This window comes from Haliotis rufescens, unplaced genomic scaffold (assembly GCF_023055435.1).
Source record: "Haliotis rufescens isolate VD_foot unplaced genomic scaffold, xgHalRufe1.0.p SCAF_34, whole genome shotgun sequence".
NCBI lineage: Eukaryota > Metazoa > Mollusca > Gastropoda > Lepetellida > Haliotidae > Haliotis > Haliotis rufescens.
Genome location: NW_025964046.1, coordinates 4,142,109 through 4,167,568, shown reverse-complemented (window position 1 = coordinate 4,167,568; position 25,460 = coordinate 4,142,109). Strand labels below are relative to the sequence as shown.

At 42.5% G+C, this 25,460-nt stretch overlaps 1 protein-coding gene across 8 annotated transcripts in view; it reads left to right on the top strand.

Moving 5' to 3' along the window:
• Nucleotides 1-25,460, top strand: part of LOC124115340 (hemicentin-1-like) — an 85,709-nt gene that overhangs the window by 7,017 nt on the left and 53,232 nt on the right. For 6 of the 8 annotated variants that reach the window (XM_046476288.2, XM_046476290.2, XM_048381007.1 and 3 more), the window contains exon 2: nucleotides 21,457-21,516. The gene's annotated coding sequence lies outside the window, so the exon portion shown is untranslated. Of the gene's footprint in view, nucleotides 1-1,233; nucleotides 1,346-14,689; nucleotides 15,584-21,456; nucleotides 21,517-25,460 lie in introns of those variants that run through there. The other 2 variants (XM_046476285.2, XM_046476284.2) reach the window with 2 other exon arrangements.

Genomic DNA, 25,460 nt, shown 5'->3' with positions numbered 1-25,460 from the left:
CGGTGAGTGAGAGAGTGAGTGAAGAGCGGTGAGTGAGTGGGTGAGTGAATGAGTGAGGAGCGGTGAGTGAGTCAGTGAGTGGTTGGGTGAGCGAGTCAGTGAGTGAGTGAGAGAGGGGCAATGAGTGAGTGAGTGAGTGAGTGAGGAGCGATGAGTGAGGGGCGGTGAGTGGGTGAGTGAGTGAGTGACTGAGTGTGTGAGTGAGGGAGGGGCAATAAGTGAGTGAGTGAGTGAGTGAGTGAGTCCTGCGTCACATAAAGTTCACACTATCACAAACTGGTTAGTGTTGGCTCAACACACAGGTGTGATATGTCTGCCAGAGGTATACAGCACTGATCGCGGTCAGAGATGATATCCTTACATACAGCCTCGGGGTGTCTGTCCATCGGTGGAATACCCTATTGCTTTGCTTGGAATACAAATGGACAGTAGATAATGATCTAAAGACAGTTACCGTTATGGTATCCGATGATCAGGTGACCCCGTCCGTGAAGACCCGCGCCTGAGGGGGGCATTCGGGCGGCAGTGTGACCTGTACTTGGGAGGGGAAGGGGCTAGATCCGATGACTGACTTGTAATGGGCATGGGATGGGGTGGCTAGATTCGGAGAACTGACATGTACTGATTGGGGGGTGGGGGTAGGGGTTGGTGGTGGGGTGGGGAAGGGGCTAGATTCGGATGGCTGGCCTCTACTGGGGGAGTGAAGGGGCTAGACCTCTGTGTGTAGAAAAAAATATACACACCCCACCCCCCTCCCCAACTCCGTAACCCCATCATCCTCCTTCCCCATCGTCCCTCTCTCGTTATGTCTGTGTTAAAATTATTATACTTCCACCCCACTCAACCCCACCTCTAAACCACCTGCACACACGCACCTGCCGACCACACCCATATCCACCCGCCCATCACACCCACCCACCCGCCTCCCCACCACACGCCCACCCACACACGCACATATACACCCACCTCCCCTCACCCACCCACACCTGCCGACCACACCCATCATCTGTCGCTACCCTCCATCCCTCTCACACACCCACCCATCCCGCCACACACACATACACACACACCTCACACACACACTCACACCTCACACACGCACACATCTCACACATACACATGCCTGCAGTCGAGCCACGTGTTTTCTAAATCCACCAATTCCACAGACATATATCACCTGTATGCCAGGTGTCCTGCAATAACGTGTTTATTTCCTTCTGTCTCTTTACCAAACAGACACCGCGGTCCCACGAAACACTCAACCATAACATACAGTCATTCCAACACACAATACTACCGTTGCCCTTGGAGACGTAGACGCCGAGTTGCAGCGTCGACAAAGAAGGTTAGACGGCTGTTGTTTCCTGTTAAATATAAGCTTTTATCACCACCGGGCTCACACAACATGTACCTACAGTCCCGTGGCCTTAGGAGTCTTTTGTGGAAGCAGTTCCTTAGAATCGCTATAACACTGTATATATATATTGACAGACAGATCTCCAAGGTGTGTATATAACACAGTGGTTAAACGTGCTTGTTTTTAACGTGGAGTGTCAATTCAATACAAATCGCAAACGACGATAAAGATGTTGGATATGATGAAAAAATTATTTACACAATCATAGATTGTTTGACTTTATTAAATCACGTGTTTAATATAGAGTGTTCTCTGATCTCTAATGTACATATTTGCTTATTTGAAGCACACCTGATTATATTATATGTTTATGTGCATAGTAAAGCAACGATTGGTTTGGGTGTTACAAAATCTGAGGGTTTGGGGGTGGGGAGTGGAGGGGGATGGGAGTGGGGTGGGTGGGTGGGGGTGGGGGGTGTGGGGGGTGTGATAGGGTCGTGGCTCGTCATGGTGGTTCCCTGTAGACATAACAATTCGTACAGAACTACATAAAATTTTGTACAGAACTACCTAAAAGTAGCCATGGATCCGCCATTACACAACCGGGTGTAGGTTTTGTTTGACTTAAGGGGCATTCACACGGTACAACTAGTTGTATACAATTTGTTGCATGCAACTAGTTGCACGAACTGAAGTTGTATACAACTCAGCATTCACACGGCGGCGAGTTGCATACAACTCGGATCTCGCGAGATCTCAATTTTTAAGACGATGTTTACATTACGTCATGGCGTCTGCGTATGACTATGATAGCGATGACGATATACTTGAGATTGCCACAGGTGCGTTGCTTGCGGATTGTTCACAAGTTAGAGTGAGTGAGTGAGTGAGTATGGTTTTACGCCGCTTTTAGCAATATTCAAGCAATATCACGACGGGGGACACCGGAAATGGGCTTCACATATTGTACCCATGTAGGAATCGAACCCGGGTTTTCGGCGTGACGAACGAACGCTTTAACCACTAGGCTACCCGACCGTCCCTCACAAGTTAGATCCAAGCGGTCATGTTGGGTCAGGCCATGGATGCTTGGCGAGGATGCTAGGCGAGGGCAATGCACAATAATGTTAATTCGAATAAAACGTATCTTTCGCATGATAGGTTTAATCAAGAAGTGCTGAATAGTTCAGAAATGAATTTTCACTTTGGCTTATTTAGGCCACGTGGTATAATTGTGTCTTCCAGCCTTTTATGATCACTCGATGAATATCTTTAGAACGATGGCGTGACCTGGCGTAGTCGTCTTTTTATGGCGGTTGTGTTATTCTATTCCACCTGTAAACTAAAAATCAATATTGACTGTTGGATTGACTGATATCGAACACGACAAGGAGGTTTAATTCCTCAGCCTCGACAGGTGACATGTAAACGACAATGGCTGATTGATTTCATCTGAACATCACCACCCTGAGTGGTCTTGCGTAATGAGGTTCGCATTGTTAACTGTCTCCATAAAGAACATTTGCATTTCAAATTTTTATTTCACGTCGACGACTTTATGAGGTACTTAAAACACTTCTCACCACCCCAAACCTCTCCTCAACAATTATAGGCCTCACTGGCAAGGTATGCTTGAATGATATCGATATATCGATTAGTGCCGCCCATCTGAATTTTGTCGAGCCATTCAATATTAGCTATTGTCAGAACCCATGTTTCGTTGAGAGTGAGGGAGCGAGTATTGGGCGGTGAGCGAGTGTTATTTTCCGGGGCTTGTGATACAAATTCCAGCATTATCCGACTTGGGGAACCAAGTATAGATAAAAGATATTGTACTCATTTTAGGATTCGAACCTGGGTCCAAGGCGTAACGAGCGAACGCTTTGACCACTGGGCTTACGTACCGTCCTTATAAAGTAGGAAGGTATGTGAAGAATAGTATTTTTTATAACAATTTTTTTTTTCATTTCGTAATAATTGAGAAAGTTAGCGACTGTAGAACTGTTAAACATCAGGATGAGACAAACCAGTGGATGATATCATGAGCAGGTAAATATCACGAGACAAATCAGCTTAGTAAGACATTGTAACCATCTGATCCACCGTGGTCTGGTGAATATTGCGTCTGTCCGGAGAGCGGGAGGTCGGTGTTCTCTCCCCTGGCCGCGTCATATCAAAATACATTAAAAGATGGTACTTGTTGTTACCCTGCCTGGTTCTCGGCATCAGGGGATAGAACAAGGACTGGTCGACTCGGAGTCAGTATACTGTGTCTGAGTGGGGTTTTCATGTTAAACTGTGGCATGGTATCTCAGTGAGCTAGCACTATAAATCAGCATTATGTCGGACTAGTATAAGCAGCCTCGCACGCACGCACGCACGCACACAAACGTGCATGCACGTCGCATTGTTAATTAAATCCCAATTCATCTCACCATACTTAAATAATTCGGGGCGGTCGGGTAGCCTGGTGGTTAAAGCTTTCGAAGACCCGGGTTCGATTCCCGACATGGGTACAATTTTTTAAACCCATTTCTAGGGTCCCCCGCCGTGATATCGCTTGAATATTGCTAAAAGCGGCGTAAAACTATACTCACTCACTCAAATAATTCAGAACCAACTGTGTCTGCAATGTCAAATTGTATGACGTATTTTAGTCTAACAGTCAACGATTTACCTAGTTACTATGATATAATATCTCAGTTCCACACACGACATGGGAGGCGGTCTGGTAGCCTAGTGGTTAAAGCGTTCGCTCGTCACGCCGAAGACCCGGGTTCGATTCCCGACATGGGTACAATGTGTGAAGCCCATTTATGGTGTCCCCCGCCATGATATTGCTGGAATATTGCTAAAAGCGGCGTAAAACAATACTCACTCACTCACTCACACGTCATGTATTACATCGTCTAGCCCTGACAGGAACTAGACGCCCGACCCTAGCCCTCGGTCTCCATCATCGCATTGCTGAATAATGTCTGGATGGTTTTAGTCACTGTGTTCACTACGTTGAAGTCAGAGTGAGTGAGTGAGTTGGGTTTAACGCCGCTTTTAACAGTATTCCAGTTATATCACGGCGTGTCAGCTTGATGTGGGAGGAAAGCCCGAAGTGATGCAGGTCTCAGACGTTTACCACTTCGTTGAAACCCACGAGCACGGGTATGGTGCTGACAAACCTAGAAACATAATTGGGGCGATCCGGGATTCGAACCTACAATCATAGGTTTCTGGTGTGCCCAAGGGACGCAGCTCTGCACAGCGAATCGCGGCGCCTTAGACGACTGGGCCACCCGTGGCCCCGTTGAAGCCCGTTACTGACCTACTCTTGTATTCGGGGTCATGGCAAATCTCTTCAACTGTATGTATTACTTACCAGCATGGCGCGGGGATCAATACAACTCCTATATCAAGTTTCTGTTTGAGAATGAAAACGCAGAGGGCCATTCGTCGTCCAATGTACGGAATTAGCGCATCAATAGCGAGGTCATGCTATCAATGTCAAGGTCATGAGGCATTCGTGGCAACTGTTTGTTCGTGTCCATAACTCAATAAGCATAAAGGGTTACTCGATATTGCTCAAATGGTAAAGAAACGTTTTCACACATATTTTGGAATGCCAAAATGTACGCCCCAAACTGGTCCAAAATATTCTTTGTTTTACATTTTTTAAAATAGGCGGTGGGATGGGGGGTAGGGTGGGGTGTGTGTGTGGGCGTGTGTGTGTGTGTGTGTGTGGGGGGGGGGGGGGGGGGGGGGGTCCTATCCCGCTGTCACAGAAGGGGCATCCTTCAAGACACATCGATATAACGGTTAAAGCGGTGTCTTTGATATTGTTGGTTGGGCCGTAAATAGTTTTGGAAATATTTAGAGCAATTCAATAATGAATGAGATCTAATGTTTGAATTAAAGTCTTACGAATAAAATTTAATGCGAATAAAAGTTATATGTGCAATATAATGTAGACGGAATGGTTAAGAGTGAGTGAGTGAGTGAGTGAGGCTTTCAGCAATATTCCAGCAATATCACTGCGGGAGGCATATGTATTAGGGCTTCACATATTGTACCAATGTGGGCGGACTTCGGTGTCATAAGCGAACGCTTTAACCACGAGGCGACCCCAAGAATATGTCATGGGAAAACAATCGAAAAAATTCAAGTTTCCGGTAGTTCGAAACAAATTACCATATGGTTCTATTTTTTAAAAGTATTGTGTGATTCTAAACTTCGAAAAATGTAAAGAAATGTTAGACATCTTATCCTTGAAAATCAGTAAATGTGCTTTCGGCGCAAATTTACAACATTTCTGACATCGTTGGTTGCGGGTCATTTGGTTGTAAATTCATTTCTCACCCAGTGTTCATTAATCCAATATATTTTCCCACAAAATTACCCAGCTACAGATTTCTTTTTACAAACTCTTGCAGGAATGGGAGTGATGGTATTCAAAATTAACAACGTTTTTTTTCAATTTATAACAATTACAAAAGGTTTGTGACGGCGGACGTCACAAAAAAAAACCCTCTCAGAAGCTGTAGAAATCCTCCGTCACAAACACTTGATCATAGAATCTGACATTTGATATCTCGTATGCCTATCAAGTTCTAATGAAACAGTAGACTATTGTAATCAGCTTGTCACAACTGTTTAATCCTTTTAATCCTTAATCCTACTGTACATCTGGCTTCATTACCCGTGTGCTTCATGACCTGTGTGCTATTTGTCATCCTTACTGTACACCTGGCTTCATTACCTGTGTGCTATTTGTCATCCTTACTGTACACCTGGCTTCATCACCTGTGTGCTATTTGTCATCCTTACTCTACATCTGGCTTCATTACCTGTGTGCTATTTGTCATCCTTACTGTACATCTGGTTTCATTACCTGTGTGCTATTTGTCATCCTTACTGTACATCTGGTTTCATTACCTGTGTGCTATTTGTCATCCTTACTGTACACCTGGCTTCATTACCTGTGTGCTATTTGTCATCCTTACTGTACATCTGGCTTCATCACCTGTGTGCTATTTGTCATCCTTACTGTACATCTGGCTTCATCACCTGTGTGCTATTTGTCATCCTTACTGTACATCTGGCTTCATCACCTGTGTGCTATTTGTCATCCTTACTGTACATCTGACTTCATTACCTGTGTGCTATTTGTCATCCTTACTGTACATCTGGTTTCATTACCTGTGTGCTATTTGTCATCCTTACTCTACACCTGGCTTCATTACCTGTGTGCTATTTGTCATCCTTACTGTACACCTGGCTTCATTACCTGTGTGCTATTTGTCATCCTTACTGTACATCTGGCGTCATTACCTGTGTGCTATTTGTCATCCTTACTGTACACCTGGCTTCATTACCTGTGTGCTATTTGTCATCCTTACTGTACATCTGGCGTCATTACCTGTGTGCTATTTGTCATCCTCACTGTACATCTGGCTTCATTACCTGTGTGCTATTTGTCATCCTTACTGTACACCTGGCTTCATTACCTGTGTGCTATTTGTCATCCTTACTGTACACCTGGCTTCATTACCTGTGTGCTATTTGTCATCCTCACTGTACATCTGGCTTCATTACCTGTGTGCTATTTGTCATCCTTACTGTACATCTGGTTTCATTACCTGTGTGCTATTTGTCATCCTTACTGTACACCTGGCTTCATTGCCTGTGTGCTATTTGTCATCCTTACTGTACACCTGGCTTCATTACCTGTGTGCTATTTGTCATCCTTACTGTACATCTGGCTTCATTACCTGTGTGCTATTTGTCATCCTTACTGTACATCTGGCTTCATTACCTGTGTGCTATTTGTCATCCTTACTGTACACCTGGCTTCATTACCTGTGTGCTATTTGTCATCCTCACTGTACATCTGGCTTCATTACCTGTGTGCTATTTGTCATCCTTACTGTACACCTGGCTTCATGACCTGTGTGCTACTTGTTATTCTTACTGTACATCGGGCTTCATTACCTGTGTGCTACTTGTTATTCTTACTGTACACCTGGCTTCATTACCTGTGTGCTATTTGTCATCCTTACTGTACATCTGGCTTCATTACCTGTGTGCTATTTGTCATCCTTACTGTACATCTGGCTTCATTACCCGTGTGCTATCTGTCATCCTTACTGTACATCTGGCTTCATTACCTGTGTGCTATTTGTCATCCTTACTGTACACCTGGCTTCATTACCTGTGTGCTATTTGTCATCCTTACTGTACATGTGGCTTCATTACCTGTGTGCTATTTGTCATCCTTACTGTACATCTGGCTTCATTACCTGTGTGCTATTTGTCATCCTTACTGTACACCTGGCTTCATTACCCGTGTGCTATCTGTCATCCTTACTGTACATCTGGCTTCATTACCTGTGTGCTATTTGTCATCCTTACTGTACATCTGGCTTCATTACCTGTGTGCTATTTGTCATCCTTACTGTACACCTGGCTTCATTACCCGTGTGCTATCTGTCATCCTTACTGTACATCTGGCTTCATTACCTGTGTGCTATTTGTCATCCTTACTGTACATCTGGCTTCATTACCTGTGTGCTATTGTCATCCTTACTGTACATCTGGCTTCATTACCTGTGTGCTATTTGTTATTCTTAATGTACATCTGGCTTCATTACCTGTGTGCTATTTGTCATCCTTACTGTACACCTGGCTTCATTGCCTGTGTGCTATTTGTCATCCTTACTGTACATCTGGCTTCATTACCTGTGTGCTATTTGTCATCCTTACTGTACATCTGGCTTCATTACTGTGTGCTATTTGTCATCCTTACTGTACATCTGGCTTCATTACCTGTGTGCTATTTGTCATCCTTACTGTACACCTGGCTTCATTACCCGTGTGCTATTTGTCATCCTTACTGTACATCTGGCTTCATTACCTGTGTGCTATTGTCATCCTTACTGTACATCTGGCTTCATTACCTGTGTGCTATTTGTTATTCTTAATGTACATCTGGCGTCATTACCTGTGTGCTATTTGTTATTCTTACTGTACATCTGGTTTCATTACCTGTGTGCTATTTGTTATTCTTACTGTACATCTGGCTTCATTACCTGTGTGCTATTTGTCATCCTTATTGTACACCTGGCTTCATTACCTGTGTGCTATTTGTCATCCTTACTGTACATCTGGTTTCATTACCTGTGTGCTATTTGTTATTCTTACTGTACATCTGGTTTCATTACCTGTGTGCTATTTGTTATTCTTACTGTACATCTGGCTTCATTACCTGTGTGCTATTTGTTATTCTTACTGTACATCTGGTTTCATTACCTGTGTGCTATTTGTTATTCTTACTGTACACCTGGCTTCATTACCTGTGTGCTATTTGTCATCCTTACTGTACATCTGGCTTCATTACCTGTGTGCTATTTGTCATCCTTACTGTACATCTTGTTTCATTACCTTTGTGCTATTTGTTATTCTTAATGTACATCTGGCTTCATTACCTGTGTGCTATTTGTTATTCTTAATGTACATCTGGCTTCATTACCCGTATGCGTCTTTACCTGTGTGCTTCATTACCTGTGTGCTCTATGCTATTCTTCCTGTACATCTGCCTTCATCCAATCATCTGTGCGCTACTTGTTATCTATTACCTGTTGCTGTCTGCTGCATATCATAACATGTCATGCATATATATACCTCTCATCACTTGGTTGTCACTCCAGCTTGATAACGGTGTAAAAATATACACCGAAACGTCACTATATGCAATAAACCAGAAATTGTCACCCATAATCTTGTACGTTTTCATATGTCAAAGACTTTACCCTAGATTTCGTTCAGATTAATATTTCAAGCAGTTGTTAGTGGTATTAACGGACCTATAACATGTTCGTCACGTGTTAATTATTAACAATACACGCCATATCCGCAGATGTAATTTGAGACGCTGGAATCTGTGACATTAGCGTGACAACGTGAACTGAGGTTAGGACGACCTTCGCCTTGCTGTTATGGGCGGTCTCAGAAGAATTACACTTACGTGTTGGGTTGAATCAATGCTGAGGTTAAGACGATACATTGTACTCCAAACAATTAACTAGACGCAAAAAAAACATTCACTCATTCAGTGAGAGAGGTCATGTCATGTATTTGAGGGTACCTGTTCACGGCTTCGAGGGTCAGTGAGAGAGGTCATGTCATGTATTTGAGGGTACCTGTTCACGGCTTCGAGAGTCAGTGAGAGAGGTCATGTCATGCATTTGAGGGTACCTGTTCACGGCTTCGAGGGTCAGTGAGAGAGGTCATGTCATGCATTTGAGGGTACCTGTTCACGGCTTCGAGGGTCAGTGAGAGAGTACATGTCCTGTATTTGAGGGTACCTGTTCACGGTTTCGAATTTACACAAAATATTTTCCACAGTAATCAGCTATCACGACAATCAGCTCCCACAGCAACCCGGTTCATGAAGAATTCAATATATCATTTCCAGTAATAGTCCTCACGCTTGGTCGTGTTGGGAAGACGGAAATGACAGTAGTTAAAATCCATTATTCATAATCGAGATAGCACTAAAGCCACATTTCTGTAAATTCCGAACGACAGTGAAATGGGATGCCCTGTTTTTGAAAATTACTCACCAGTGGTACCTAGTATTTTATATGTATTTGTAAATCCCAATATATTTCAAACTACAGAGTCCGAATTAATGTTAAATACACGTCAAGTGCCACCATGCAACGAAACAGAATAATATACTGGTTGTAAGAAGTTACGGAACAGCGAGTTGGGTCCAAATAGCTGTCTCGGGACCTTTCATGTAGACTCGACAGCTTCTCTTAAATCAGCTGTTCCACCGAGACGATTTGGCAGTGGAGAGAGTGATTGACAGGTTGTAGATTGCAGCACGTGTGTGGCTATTCGATATATACTTCTGTAAGCTGTTTGTGAGTGAGTCGGTTTGGATTAACGCTGCTTTGAACAGTACGTCACGTACGTCACGGCGTACCATTGACGCAGGTATCTTAGCTCTGTGTCACTTTGAACAGTACGTCACGGCGTATCATTGACGGAGGTATCTTAGCTCTGTGTCACTTTGAACAGTACGTCACGGCGTATCATTGACGCAGGTATCTTAGCTCTGCGTCACTTTGAACAGTACGTCACATACGTCACGGCGTACCATTGACGCAGGTATTTTAGTACTGCGTCACTTTGAACAGTACGTCACGTACGTCACGGCGTACCATTGACGCAGGTATCTTGCTCTGCGTCACTTTGAACAGTACGTCACGGCGTACCATTGACGCAGGTATCTTAGCTCTGCTCCAATTTGAACAGTATGTCACGTACGTCACGGCGTACCATTGAAGCAGGTATCTTAGCTCTGCGTCACTTTGAAAAGTACGTCACGTACGTCACGGCGTACCATTGACGCAGGTATCTTAGCTCTGCTCCAGTTTGAACAGTACGTCACGTACGTCACGTCGTACCATTGACACAGGTATCTTAGCTCAGCGCCACTTTGAACGGTACGTCACGGCGTACCATTGACGCAGGGATCTTAGCTCTGCGCCACTTTGAATAGTACGTTACGGCGTATCATTGACGCAGGGATCTTAGCTCTGCGCCACTTTGAACAGTGCGTCACGTACGTCACGGCGTACCATTGACGTAGGGATCTTAGCTATGCGCCACTTTGGTGAAACCCAAAAGTTCTAACAAACTTAGGATCATAATTACGGAGAACCTTGGATTGGATGCAGGAAATGGCGGATCCTGCAATTCTGCACAGCGATTTTCGATTTTCATCTAAGACAGTAAGACAAGAATGGGCTTCGCACCTTCTACCCATAAGGGAATCAAACCAGGGTTACCGATGTGGTGCGCGAACGCTGCAGCCAATTTGCTACATTACTGGGAATATAGTCCTGTAGAGAAGTGGCTATATCTGTTGTTTGGTGATGTTTCATATGAAATTGCGACATCCTTGTGAATCAGCTGGAGACCCCACTCCATGCTCACTTGAGAGAAAATCAAGCACGCTGTAAGGACTGTCGCTATGGCTGCTTCCTCACTGTTTTTTCCTATCGGCAAACACGTAAATTTCCATGCGTTTACATGTTAGCATTATTCAATAACCTAAGCGCACCTGAGCTGAGTCTCCGACGCGCTAATTACAGATCGATATATGCCCTGTTCGATTAGAGATTTAGGTGGAGATGTCGCATCCGTCTTCACATGTCTTATTTCTGTAATAATTCGCTAGTCCTCTTGGATCGATCAATCTTTTCGGGTAAAACGTTCGTGAAAGACATGAGCACGGTTGGTTGGTTGGTTTGTTGTTTAACGTCGCACTCAGCAATATACCAGGCTTCTCTGTAGAGAAATGTCTTCTTTGAAGACAGGAAGGTGCCAGAGTAAGTGGAAGATCTGATGGAGAGAGGTAGTGAGTTCCACAGTTGGAGAAGCGACTGAGATCGATCGTTCACCTAATTTTGTTTTGGTGTCAGGTGCAATTAAATACATTTGGTCGACAGAGCACGCTGAGACTGGGGTTTTGAAGTGAAATTAGAGTTTGAAGATATTGTGGGTACTGTGGATCATAAATGGCGTTGTTGGTAACGTTAGGCAGCTTGAACTTTATCCGTTGTTTAACTAGCAGCCAATGAAGACTGCAGTATGAGTTTTGTTTGTTTGTTCGTTGTTTAACGTCACATTCAGCAATAATCCAGCTATATGACGGCGTTCTGTAAATAATCGAGTCTGGTCCAGACAATCCAGTGATTAATATCATGAGCATCGATACACGCAGTTGACCAAGTCAGCGAGCCATGCGCACGGATATGGCGCTGACAGACTTAGAAACATAAATTATATGGTCTCTGATTAGAGGAATTCGGGCGTCGGTTCCATCGTCTTATGTGTCTGGCTCGCCAACGCGACGCAACTCTGCACCGAACAGATGCGACCTTGACCTTATATAGGGGCAGAACAAACACGTACGTTGGTGTTTTAACGACCGCGGCGGGCGGCCCAGCTCTCATTGTTTTTTAATTTTGAGGCTTTTTTCGTTGAGATTTATCATAACTACAGGTGTGGCTGGAGTAACTGTTGATAACCATTATAACTAAACTGTATACAACTTTCCTTGTACACTGTGTCTATTTTCATCCCTGTAAGTAGCAGTAGTAGTAGCAGCAGTAGTTGTAGTAGCAGCAGTAATAGTAGTAGCAGCAGTAGAAGTAGCAGTAGTAGTAGCAGCAACAGTATCTGTAGCAGTAACAGTATCTGTAACAGTAGCAGTAGTAGTAATAGTAGTTGTAGCACTAGCAGTAGCAGTACTTTTAATATTTGTAGTAGTAGTAGCAGTAGCAGTAGAAGCAGCAGTGTCTGTAACAGTATCTGTATCAATAGCAACAACAGTATCAATAGCAGCAGTATCAATAGCAGCAGTAGTAGCAGTAGTAGCAGTAGTAGTAGTAACAGTAGCAGCAGTAGTAGGTGTAGCAGCAGTAGCAGCAGAAGTAGTAGCAGTAGTAGCAGCAGTAGCAGTAGGTGTAGCAGCAGTAGCAGCAGTAGTAGCAGTAGTAGTAGCAGTAGTAGTAGGTGTAGCAGCAGTAGCAGCAGTAGTAGCAGTAGTAGCAGCAGTAGTAGTAGGTGTAGCAGCAGTACCAGCAGTAGTAGCAGTAGTAGCAGCAGTAGTAGTAGGTGTAGCAGCAGTAGCAGCAGTAGTAGCAGTAGCAGGTGTAGTAGTTGTAGTAGTTGTAGATAAATATTAAAACGAAACTGTACACGACTTAATTTCCTCTGATTCGCTTTTCATTTCTCTTTATATTTGCTTTTTATAAATATAATTCATATGTCAGTTTGCCCATTGTCGACGAAAGGCGTTTGCGACAGAAAGCTGTTCCCTGTTTCCTGCTTGGTAGGTGTCAAGGCATATGGTGTGTCCTCACCCATATCAATGCGAGTATTGATTGCAATGTGGACAGCTGCTAGCGGCTATAGTACCTACATTGTGTGGACAGCAGATGGCTGCAGTGTGTACTGTCACGAACACAGTAGGTGTTCAATCTGCCAGCACCTATTGTAAGTGCTCCCAGTAGCATGGAGCTGTGTCGTGAAATCACAGCAGGGTTTCAGTATTGGGAGGATTTAACGAGGAACTTCTCATCCTATTGTCTCCGGAGTGGAGCTGGGTTCTATCAATGATGATGACGACAATGACGATGACGATGACGACGACGACGACGATGATGATGATGACGACGATGACGACGACGACGATTGTGACGACGACGATGATGATGATGATGATGATGATGATGATGATGATGATGATGATGATACCTATTATCACGATAATGAAATACATGCACATGACCTGACAATGAACTTTCGAAATATAGCTTAGTGTTTGGTGTGTACTGCAAAGGTTTAATAATAATAATAATCATAATCATAATCATAATCATAATAATAATAGCGGTAACAGCGGTAAATATGATAGCCATAAATATAATGACAATATCAACCGTGAAGAAATTATCGTGCCTGAATCAAAACGAACATGCATCTAGTATTAGTGCGTCCATTATCGATAGATCAATACATCTAGGTAGTTCAACATGAATTCTAAGCCCTTTCAATCTGAAACCCACAATAAAACACGACTCAGATCGACCAGGTGGTCGTCATTACCCCCATGTCAAATAGTCTTAATGATTTCACCCCGGTGCAAGAAATAACAACTACCTATGCGGAAGGGTTCCTGCTTGTGAGATGGTTATTGATTCTGACACCTACAATAGGCTAATAATAACGGGCCGTTTGTCGTCAGTCTCTAGTAGTGATATGCTGTCTGTGGTGTGTTGTCTTTGTTGGCCACATATCGTATGATGGTTGACCAATATTTGCTGTGTTGGTTGGCCATATGTGCTATGTTGATTGACCATATGTGCTGTGTTGGTTGACCATATGTGCTATGTTGCTTGATCAGATGTGCTGTGCTGGTTGACCATATGTGCTATGTTGCTTGATCAGATGTGCTGTGTTGGTTGACCATATGTGCTATGTTGCTTGATCAGATGTGCTGTGTTGGTTGACCATATGTGCTATGTTGCTTGATCAGATGTGCTGTGCTGGTTGACCATATGTGCTATGTTACTTGATCAGATGTGCTGTGTTGGTGGACCATATGTGCTATGTTACTTGATCAGATGTGCTGTGCTGGTTGACCATATGTGCTGTGTCGGTTGACCATATGTGCTATGTTACTTGATCAGATGTGCTGTGCTGGTTGACCATATGTGCTGTGCTTGTCCATATGTGCTATGTTACTTGATCAGATGTGCTGTGTTGGTGGACCATATGTGCTATGTTACTTGATCAGATGTGCTGTGCTGGTTGACCATATGTGCTGTGTCGGTTGACCATATGTGCTATGTTACTTGATCAGATGTGCTGTGTTGATGGACCATATGTGCTGTGTTGATGGACCAGATCTGTTACTTGATAATATGAGCTGTTTCGATTGACCACAACTGCTGTGTTATTTGATCATATGTGCTGGGGTAGTTGATCATGTGTACTGTACTTTCAACTGACCATATGATCTATGGTACTTGACCATATGTACTGCTAATTGACCGTATGTGCTGTGTTAGTTGACCATTAACTAGGTGACTCATAACTGAATTATGTTCCTGTTTAATTTGAGTCGAGGCAGTATTCAAGCAGTTATTCAATGAGCGGATATAACCAGGGCTATGTAGAGAACGTTTCGATGAGAGTTCCCACACAGTGAATCATTTGGTTTCAAGAAAGTGAAAAGTGGTTCAAGTTCAAGGACAATGTAGCAATGGGCTGGGTAGCTATCGTGGCTTTCCGAGGAGTGATGGCTTACCGCTGATTCTTCTGACGTAGACACTCCCCGATAGTCACTTGTGAATGTACACGTTGGTCATATATTTACAAAGGATATTTTTTGGAGTACGTTGATGAATAGATCGGATCACAAGGAAGTCGACTACAGCCATTGTGTCGTGAATCAAGACACACGGCTTCATATGTCTATTGTATTCCTCCCATTGTGCTGCTGTGTTTGTATGTCTCCCTACAACCCGGTGTTGAGTGGATATTTTCCTACACTGGATTGCACTTGTTAAAACTTGTACAAAGATTTGGGTGGTGTTTCGGTGTTTATTTAAAGACGTGTGATAAGCAAGCAGCAGCAAGGATTACCATGTGATGGTAAGTAATGTTGTGTACGACTGGAGGCGATGGAAAATAAGAGAGTTGGGGAGTGAAAATTGAGACTCCAATATTCATAGACAGATAGATACTAGTAGATGTATACGAGTAGATAGATAGATGATGGATAGGAGGATGGATATAAAAATAGATAGATAGATATTAGTATGTATTATATAATACAGCTCATCTTTGGACTTTTGTATTATATATATGTATATATATATATATATATATATATATATATATATATATATATTTATATATATATATAAATATATATATATATGTCTGTTCATATATATATATGTCTGTTCATATATATATATATATGTATATATATATTTATTGACGGATTCACTCAAACGTAAACTGCTAGAGACAATCGACGATATAGTGAAACACTCAAACATAAACTGATCGAAACCCTCAATAATATAGCTACTTACAGAGTAATCAGTGATAAATAGTACGCAATTAACAATTGTATTATAAAAAATAACTAAGTTTACACATCAGTAAATACTACGGCACAGCAATTACAATAGCAGTACACAATAGAGTGACAGTACAAAATTCAATGGCAGTACACAATAAAGGGACAGTACAAAATTCAATGGCAGGACACAATAGAGTGGCAGTACAGAATTCAATGGCAGTACACAATAGAGTGGCAGTACAAAATTCAATGGCAGGACACAATAGAGCGGCAGTACAAAATTCAATGGCAGGACACAATAGAGTGGCAGTACAAAATTCAATGGCAGGACACAATAGAGTGGCAGTACAAAATTCAATGGCAGGACGCAATAGAGTGGCAGTACAAAATTCAATGGCAGGACACAACAGAGGGACAGTACAAAATTCAATGGCAGGACACAATAGAGAGGCAGTACAAAATTCAATGGCAATACACAATAGAGTGGCAGTACAAAATTCAATGGCAGGACACAATAGAGAGGCAGTACAAAATTCAATGGCAATACACAATAGAGTGGCAGTACAAAATTCAATGGCAGTACACAATAGAGTGGCAGTACAAAATTCAAAGGAAGGACACAATAGAGTGGCAGTACAAAATTCAATGGCAGTACACAATAGAGGGACAGTACAAAATTCAATGGCAGGACACAATAGAGTGGCAGTACAAAATTCAATGGCAATACACAATAGAGTGGCAGTACAAAATTCAATGGCAGGACACAATAGAGTGGCAGTACAAAATTCAATGGCAGGACACAATAGAGTGGCAGTACAAAATTCAATGGCAGGACACAACAGAGGGACAGTACAAAATTCAATGGCAGGACACAATAGAGTGGCAGTACAAAATTCAATGGCAGGACACAATAGAGGGACAGTACAAAATTCAATGGCAGTACGCAATAGAGTGGCAGTACAAAATTCAATGGCAGTACACAATAGAGTGGCAGTACAAAATTCAATGGAAGGACACAATAGAGCGGCAGTACAAAATTCAATGGCAGAACACAACAGAGGGACAGTACAAAATTCAATGGCAATACACAATAGAGTGGCAGTACACAATTCAATGGCAGGACACAATAGAGGGACAGTACAAAATTCAATGGCAGGACACAATAGAGTTGCAGTACAAAATTCAATGGCAGGACACAATAGAGGGACAGTACAAAATTCAATGGCAGTACGCAATAGAGTGGCAGTACAAAATGCAATGGCAGTACACAATAGAGTGGCAGTACAAAATTCAATGGAAGGACACAATAGAGAGGCAGTACAAAATTCAATGGCAGTACACAATAGAGTGGCAGTACAAAATTCAATGGCAGTACACAATAGAGTGGCAGTACAAAATTCAATGGCAGTACACAATAGAGTGGCAGTACAAAATTCAATGGAAGGACACAATAGAGAGGCAGTACAAAATTCAATGGCAGTACACAATAGAGTGGCAGTACAAAATTCAATGGCAGTACACAATAGAGTGGCAGTACAAAATTCAATGGCAGGACACAATAGAGAGGCAGTACAAAATTCAATGGCAATACACAATAGAGTGGCAGTACAAAATTCAATGGCAGGACACAATAGAGAGGCAGTACAAAATTCAATGGCAATACACAATAGAGTGGCAGTACAAAATTCAATGGCAGTACACAATAGAGTGGCAGTACAAAATTCAATGGAAGGACACAATAGAGTGGCAGTACAAAATTCAATGGCAGTACACAATAGAGTGGCAGTACAAAATTCAATGGCAGTACACAATAGAGCGGCAGTACAAAATTCAATGGAAGGACACAATAGAGTGGCAGTACAAAATTCAATGGCAGTACACAATAGAGTGGCAGTACAAAATTCAATGGAAGGACACAATAGAGTGGCAGTACAAAATTCAATGGCAGTACACAATAGAGTGGCAGTACAAAATTCAATGGGAGGACACAATAGAGCGGCAGTACAAAATTCAATGGAAGGACACAACTACTGCTTACAATAGATAGTAATACATTTACTCACAACTGATTATTGTCAAAACACTATGCTATGAACTTCTATTGAATCTCATTTGAAACTATGTAATACAATTACAGGGAGTGAGTATGGTTTTATGCTGCTTTTAGCAACATCCATCAATATCACGGCGGGAACACAATTACAACATTGTCCATCAATAAATTAATTATGTAATAACTGTTGTTTTTAGAAATAATGTCGGATTAATTGAAAGAAGACATGTATTGATATGTTTTGAAATGATTATTATTATTTTTATTACGTTACGAACTTACGAGAGAAAAATTCGTTTTTTTTGTACAGTCCGCGCACATGGTTATGTTTATGGAAGCTGACGCCAAGCGTCTTTTTTATGATATCACAGCACAATTATCCCAGCACCATATGGTCCCGTTTCTCCTGATGGGTCAAATATACCGACAGACATTCCAATTATAGTATAAGAGAGCCATAGATGACAGAGACATTCAAAGACTTGCAGTTGACCATCTTCCCGAGGCAAGTGAGTTAACTGACTATAAAAGTCCACTTTCCACTTTTAAAGTCAGTTAACTCTCTTGCTTCGGGAAGATGGCAGTTGACAGGAAGGGAGAGCCTCTGAGGGCACTCCGAGACACAGCAAAAAAAGTGTAAGTTTCCGTCATCCGGAAACCTTCCGGATACCTTCCCAATTTGGATCCGGCCCGGATACCTTCCGGAAACCTTAAAAACAATGTCAAAATTTGGGGGGTGCATTTTGTTCACTTAAGTGTGCAACACATAAAAAAGTATCTGAAAAATACCAAGAAATTTGAAGGTTGCTGAATGTATTTGGAAGGTTTCCGGAAGGTTTCCGGGCCGGATCCAAAGTGGGAAGGAATCCGGAAGGTTTCCGGATAACGGAAACCTACACTTTCTTTGCTGTGTGAGAGAGAGGCATCTGAGAACACGGGGGGCGGTCGGGTAGCCTAGTGGTTAAAGCGTTCGCTCATCACGCCGAAGACCCGGGTTTGATTCCCGACATGGGTACAATGTGTGAAGCCCATTTCTGGTGCCCCCCGCCGTGATATTGCTGGAATATTGCTAAAAGCGGCGTAAAACCATACTCACTCACTCTGAGAACACGGAAGCCAAAGTGCTGACAGGTAGCTGGAGGCGTATTGCTGGTTCACGTGGGTGGGTCTATTTCTGTATACCAATAATATCTCATCATGCCATGAATTTCTAATCAATTCCCGCGACCACGCCTGTCGTTGTCAAACACTCTGCTAGCGACAGCTATGTCAACATGCTCCGTTTCTTATGTTTGTTGATAGACTGAGACAATTCATATCTACCATGAACTCTGACTATGGTTTTGGAAGGTGTGTGTCACAAGTATGTTTGTTGTGGTGACTGAGGTCTTATGTTCCCTGACAAATTATTCATTGAAGCGAGTTTATAGACGGTAACTCAACTGTGTGGTTTCACAATAGACAAACGTTTTGTCAGTTTAAGCGATAAATGATATTGGGAAAATTCCCGACAGAGAGAAATCGTTTGAGAAACGTTGCATAATATTGATTGATTTCACCGTATAACCGCTCATCCGTAAGATGTGATCGGTTTCATAGGTTAGGTCTACTAATGCCTACAGTGACAAATGCCTACAGTGACTAATGCCTACAAAAGTTGTTGTTTTAGTGTACACACTGTTTCACGCACCCCTGCACTCAAGTGGTCTACTCTACTTAGTGTTCACTAATGCCTACACTGTAAACACAGACTAATTAATGCCTTAGAAATGTTACTGGGATTGTGAAAATATTTGACCTTTGTATAAATTTATTTTCTTAGATGGTATTGTACTTTGATAACCGGAGCAGGAAATATGGATTTTCTGTAAAATGAGAGTAGAAGAATAATGTTTTAATGTAATTGATGATAAACATTGAGAAGGAAATTTTCCAGTATAAAATATAAATTTTGTTATCGAAGATTGGCATGTTAGAGATCTAGACATGGCAAACCCGAAGAATCATCTAGAAGGGTGGCATTGTCATCTTAACAAGGTCGTCCAGAGAGCCCGTCCGAACATTCTTGCCTTCATCAAAGTGATCCAGAGACTAGAGAAGACGGAAAGAAACAAGTTTGCTTGATTGTTTTAATAAACGCGTTACCATTAATAGTATTATGTTAAAGAAAAATGCTCTGAATCTGGAAAAGACCTAGCCTCAAAGTGATGACTAAATGGCCTGTCTCTAATAAATGTCATCTACGTACATATGCAAATAGTCCTGTATACACATCGTTGGTAGCAATGAGTGTGATTTAACTTGGCATTCAAACGTGTAAAACTGTTTAATAATCTCACGTTGTGTCAGCTTAATGTGGGAGGAAAGCCTGAAGTGATGCAGGTCTCGGACGTTTACCACTTCGGTGAAACCCAAGAGCACGGGTATGGTGCTGACAAACCTAGAAACATAGCCAGCTTGGATATGGGATTTTTATTATAAATGACACCTCTTCTTTCAGTCGTAATATAATTCATTGAGTAAACTTAAATTTTTTTAAGAAACAAGCCTTATGTTCATTTCAAAGCGATGTGAAGGTATTCTCTGCGGAAATAATGTCATACAATCCTCATGCAGTGTTCTCACACAACAAAGTACGTTATTGTCGCATCTGAGTTTCCGCACTGGTACGTATACACTCATTGACAAAACACAATGAGTCTCGATGCCAATACAAATCAATAATCAATTATTCCTTCTGGCAAAAATAAGACACAATTCTCGTGTCGTGGTCCCATTGTAAGAAAGGACGTTCTTTACTCATTTGAATCGCAGACCTGATATTCAGACATCAGCTATTGTAACCTTTGATAATACATTATACAAACCTGTCCTAATCTCCCAACCCCACAACTCCACCCCCAACCCCACAACTCCAATCTCAGAGAGGGTTCCGGGTCAGAATAGGCCCAGGGACCTATGCTGATCCTAAGAGGTGGTCCAAAGGATCGGGTGGTCAGGCTCGGTGAAGTAGGTGATAGTGTGTTCTCGAACACCGATGGCAGACCGCTGGTCCAAACTCGAAAATGTACATACCGCTGTCATGTACCTGGAATATTGATGAGTATGGCGATAAACAACAAACAAACAAATACATTGGCCGGTTGCCATCTTGCATCGTTGTAAACAAACGATCGCGTAAACAGGGCAACCAGATGCTGCTCATGATCAGGTTCTCGCATCATCAACCTGCTTTTCAGATAAAGAATGAATAAAACAAAACTACCCATGTATGGAATATTTAAATGATGCATTAATTCCGTCGTGATATTGTTGACGTTGTTGCTGGGAAGTAGTGTTAAACAAGCACTCAAATGTACTAATAGAAATTTAACTTTTCAGACGAGGACGGGGTACCTGATGGATTAACGTGTCAAGTGAAGAGTCTGGAAGAAACAGAAGGTAGGAATTTTATTGAATATATCAGGTGATTCCAAAGGGATGTTTCAAGTACATATGGTTATACCGTTATCAAGCATGTTATTCCTGTCAATTCTGACCGCCTCCATGGTCTAGTGGTAGAGCGTCCGCCCGGAGAGCGGAAGGTCCGGGGTTCAATCCCCGGCCGCGTCATACAAAAAGACATTAAAAGATGGTACTTGTTGTTACCCTGTCTGGCGCTCGGCATTAATGGGCTAAAGCACGGACTGGTCGGCTCGGTGTCAGTATACTGTGTCTGAGTGGGGTATTCATGTTAAACTGCGGCATGGTATCTCAGTAAGCTAGCACTATAAATCGGCATTAGTCCTGACTAGTACAAGCAGACACGCACACACACGCACACACACATACACACACACACACACACACACACACACAATTTCACCTCACCTGTCAATTCTGTCTTAATTGTCACTACAGCTTCTTAAATGGCACTTACAAATATAATATTACCTTACTCCTATTAATGATGACGTTACGATTTTGTAGATTCTCTGAATTAAGTTTGTTGTATTGATATGGTGTATAAACGTTTATGGGTAGTGAAGGCTGGTATGGGAACTGAACGTGAGGTTTAAAGTCGGTTTAACACATTATGATTCAGTATGCAGGGTCTGAGGCTAAAAGACCAAATGGATCGGGTGGTCAGGTTCGATAACTCGGTGGTCAGGTTCGATAACTCGGTTCTTTCCTTGTCCTTGTACCCCGACGGGGTTTGGCGTTGCTCATAATATCAATCACTGGTTTGTCTGGTCCAGACTCGATTATACACTAGCTGACATGATAGAGCGGGGCCATAGTTATACAAGAAACACAGAAGAATCAACTGGTACGATATAGCACAGTTGAGGGACGTTGTTTCTAAACATTCCCTCATAGCTCATCGGGATAAAATAAGTGAATGTTGTTTAATACCGCAAACAGCTACAAGATTGCTGATACAGCGTTAAGCAATAATTACTCACTCATTCAACAATATTTCGGATATACTTAAAACATTTGGATAAACTCTAGTCGGGGAGCTGAAGTTCCTCATTGAAACCATATATATTTGTAACAGATTAATCACGTTAAAAAAAAAGATTATTATTAATATTGCTCATTTTGACCCACGCATAAATACATTTGTGTGATAGCATGAATCGATGGCAAAATGATGTTCATCCCTAAATAGGTTGTGTCACGAACAGTCGCGTGCATCAGCCAAATCACATGGCATCAGCCAGTTTTGATTTGTTTAGAGTCAGATTGCATGGCATGGGCATCCTCTGAAACACAGAGTACTGACCCATCCACGGGAAACGCGCATTGAGCACCTAAAGTTCATGGTTAGCAATCGTCCCAAGTTATAATGAACCAACACATGACGTATTGACCGCTTGGAGCTTGGTGCAAGTTTCCAGAACACAATTGTTGTCTAAAGGTGAGTGGAAATGGCGTTCAATGTGCCGTTTAGGATTATTGCGATGAACATGGATGTATGTATGTATGTGTGTGTGTATGTATGTGTTTGTGTGTGTTTGTGTGTGTGTGTGTGTGTGTGTGTGTGTGTGTGTGTGTGTGTGTGTGTGTGTGTGTGTGCCTGCCTGTCTGTCTGCGTACATGAGCGCGTTTGTATGTGGTTCTGTGTGTGAATGTGCGTGCGTGCCTGCCTGTGCCTGCGTTTGTATGTGGTTGTGTGGTTGTGTGTGTGTGTGTGTGTGTGTTCTGTGTTCTGTGTTCGTGTGTGTGTGTTCGTGTGAGTGTGTGTGTGTGTGTGTGTGTTCGTGTGAGTGTGTGTGTGTGTGTGTGTGTGTGTGTGTGTGTGTGTGTGTGTGTGTGTGTGTGTGTGTGTGTGTGTGTGTGTGTGTGTGTGCGTTTGTACTAGTTAAGACTATTGCAGGGTAACAGCAAATACCATTTTTCAACGAATTTTGGGGTATGACGCTGCCAGGAATAGAACCACTAGCCTTCCGCTCTCCAGACAAACGCCCTTTGTGTACTGAACCATTGTTTCTGTTGCCTTAAAAGCCTCATAACGAGGATCATGTGGTCCTTTTAATGCGTCAATTGGCTGTTTGTGTATTATCGCTTCCCGACTGTGATCTACAACTGTAGAATAAGAACCGAGTTGCACCCAAAAAAAAATTAAAATACGTTAGCGTCAAAGAGTTTTAGCGTCCGTCCGAATGTAGTTTGTATGGCCTTGAATGTGAAATTATTCAAACAAACTATAATGTATGGAGGTCGACCAAACAGTGTCTGTTCCGATTTTATCTCCAATAATCCATGACGTTAGTCTGGCACCAGGAGGAAGGTGATGCTCCATAATGTTGACATTACGTATAGGAGAATGTCCGAAATCTCGCGCTTATTTTCTCACGTGAAGCTTGTTCGCGAAATTGAGGACTTTCTCCTACTTAAAACAAAGTTCGATCAAGTTAATGTACCAAACTAATCTTCAAATTTGGTTGGTTGGTTGGTTTGTTGTTTAACGCCGCACTCAGCAAAATTCCAGCTATATGACGGCGGTCTGTAAATAATCGAGTCTGGACCAGACAATCCAGTGATTGACATCATGAGCATCGATCCACGCAATTGGGATCGATGACATGCATCAACCAAGTCAGCGAGCCTGACCACCCGATCCCGTTAGTCGCCTTTTACGACCAGCATAGTCGCCTTTTACGGCAAGCATGGGTTCCTGAAGACCTATTCTACCCCGGATCTTCACGGGTCTTAACTTCAAGTGATATTCACTATACTATGCTATACTATGGGAGGGTGACCGCTCTTGTTTAACTTTGGGAGGGGAACCTTTCAAGGAAGACTATGGGACGATTTAGTACCCATACTCAAACTATTGGAGTGTCAGCAAAATGATTGCGTTTATCTAACTATCATTAAAGTTCACGTAACTTTGTTTTAATTTTGGATAGTTCGACACAATTGGAGCTTGTTATGCTGAACGACATGTATGTTGTGTCTGAACTTGGAAGACGTAATCAGACGGGGGTGTAATAGATGTGAGGTGAAATTGGGTTTAACGTCGCGTCCAAGATTATTGCACTTATATAGCGACGTGCATGCATGTGTATGTGTGTGGCTGCTTGTACTAGTCTGGACTGATGCCGATTTATAGTGCTAGCTCACTGAGATACCATGCCGCAGTTTAACATGAATACCCCACTCAGACACAGTATACTGACTCCGAGCCGACCAGTCCTTGTTTTAGCCCCTTAATGCCGAGCGCCAGACAGGGTAACAACAAGTACAATCTTTTAACGTCTTTTTGTATGACGCGGCCCGGGATCGAACCCTGGACCTTCCGCTCTCCGGGCGGACGCTCTACCACAAGACCACAGAGGCGGTCTACAGTCCTTAGCAGATAAGACGGAATATGTTCACAATACCCTATTCCTAAAGGGACGCGACTCTTGTCAATGGCGGTTGTTTCTAACGCTCTATTAAAGTTGGCGTTTAGATTTCACAATAATCATATCACTGTGGTCATTGTTTCCAACGCGACCCCGATCTCAAACATATATTAATTTGTCCGTGTTTTAAGTCTGACCAGTGTTTGTTGGAACAAATAAAGATTGCAAAATGTAGACACGGGGTACTGTTTGGCAACTGTGTTTGGCTTTCTTTACGTATCTAGACAGACCCAACGCTCACAGGAACGGAGATTGGGAATTGTGGGAGTGTTCCTTGCGACATATTTTGAACGCCCGTAGCGAAGGGAGTCAGCCTTGTTGAAATCATAGTAAACGTATTATGAATGGAACTAGTTTTCATGTTGCTATTTGCGGCTCTATTACGGTGTTAATATATTCTCGGTGTGCAGAGTCGTGATTTGACGGACAAAGGCACCCACTACAATCTTGATATGTCTCTAGGAATATTGGATGTAGATCCATAGGATT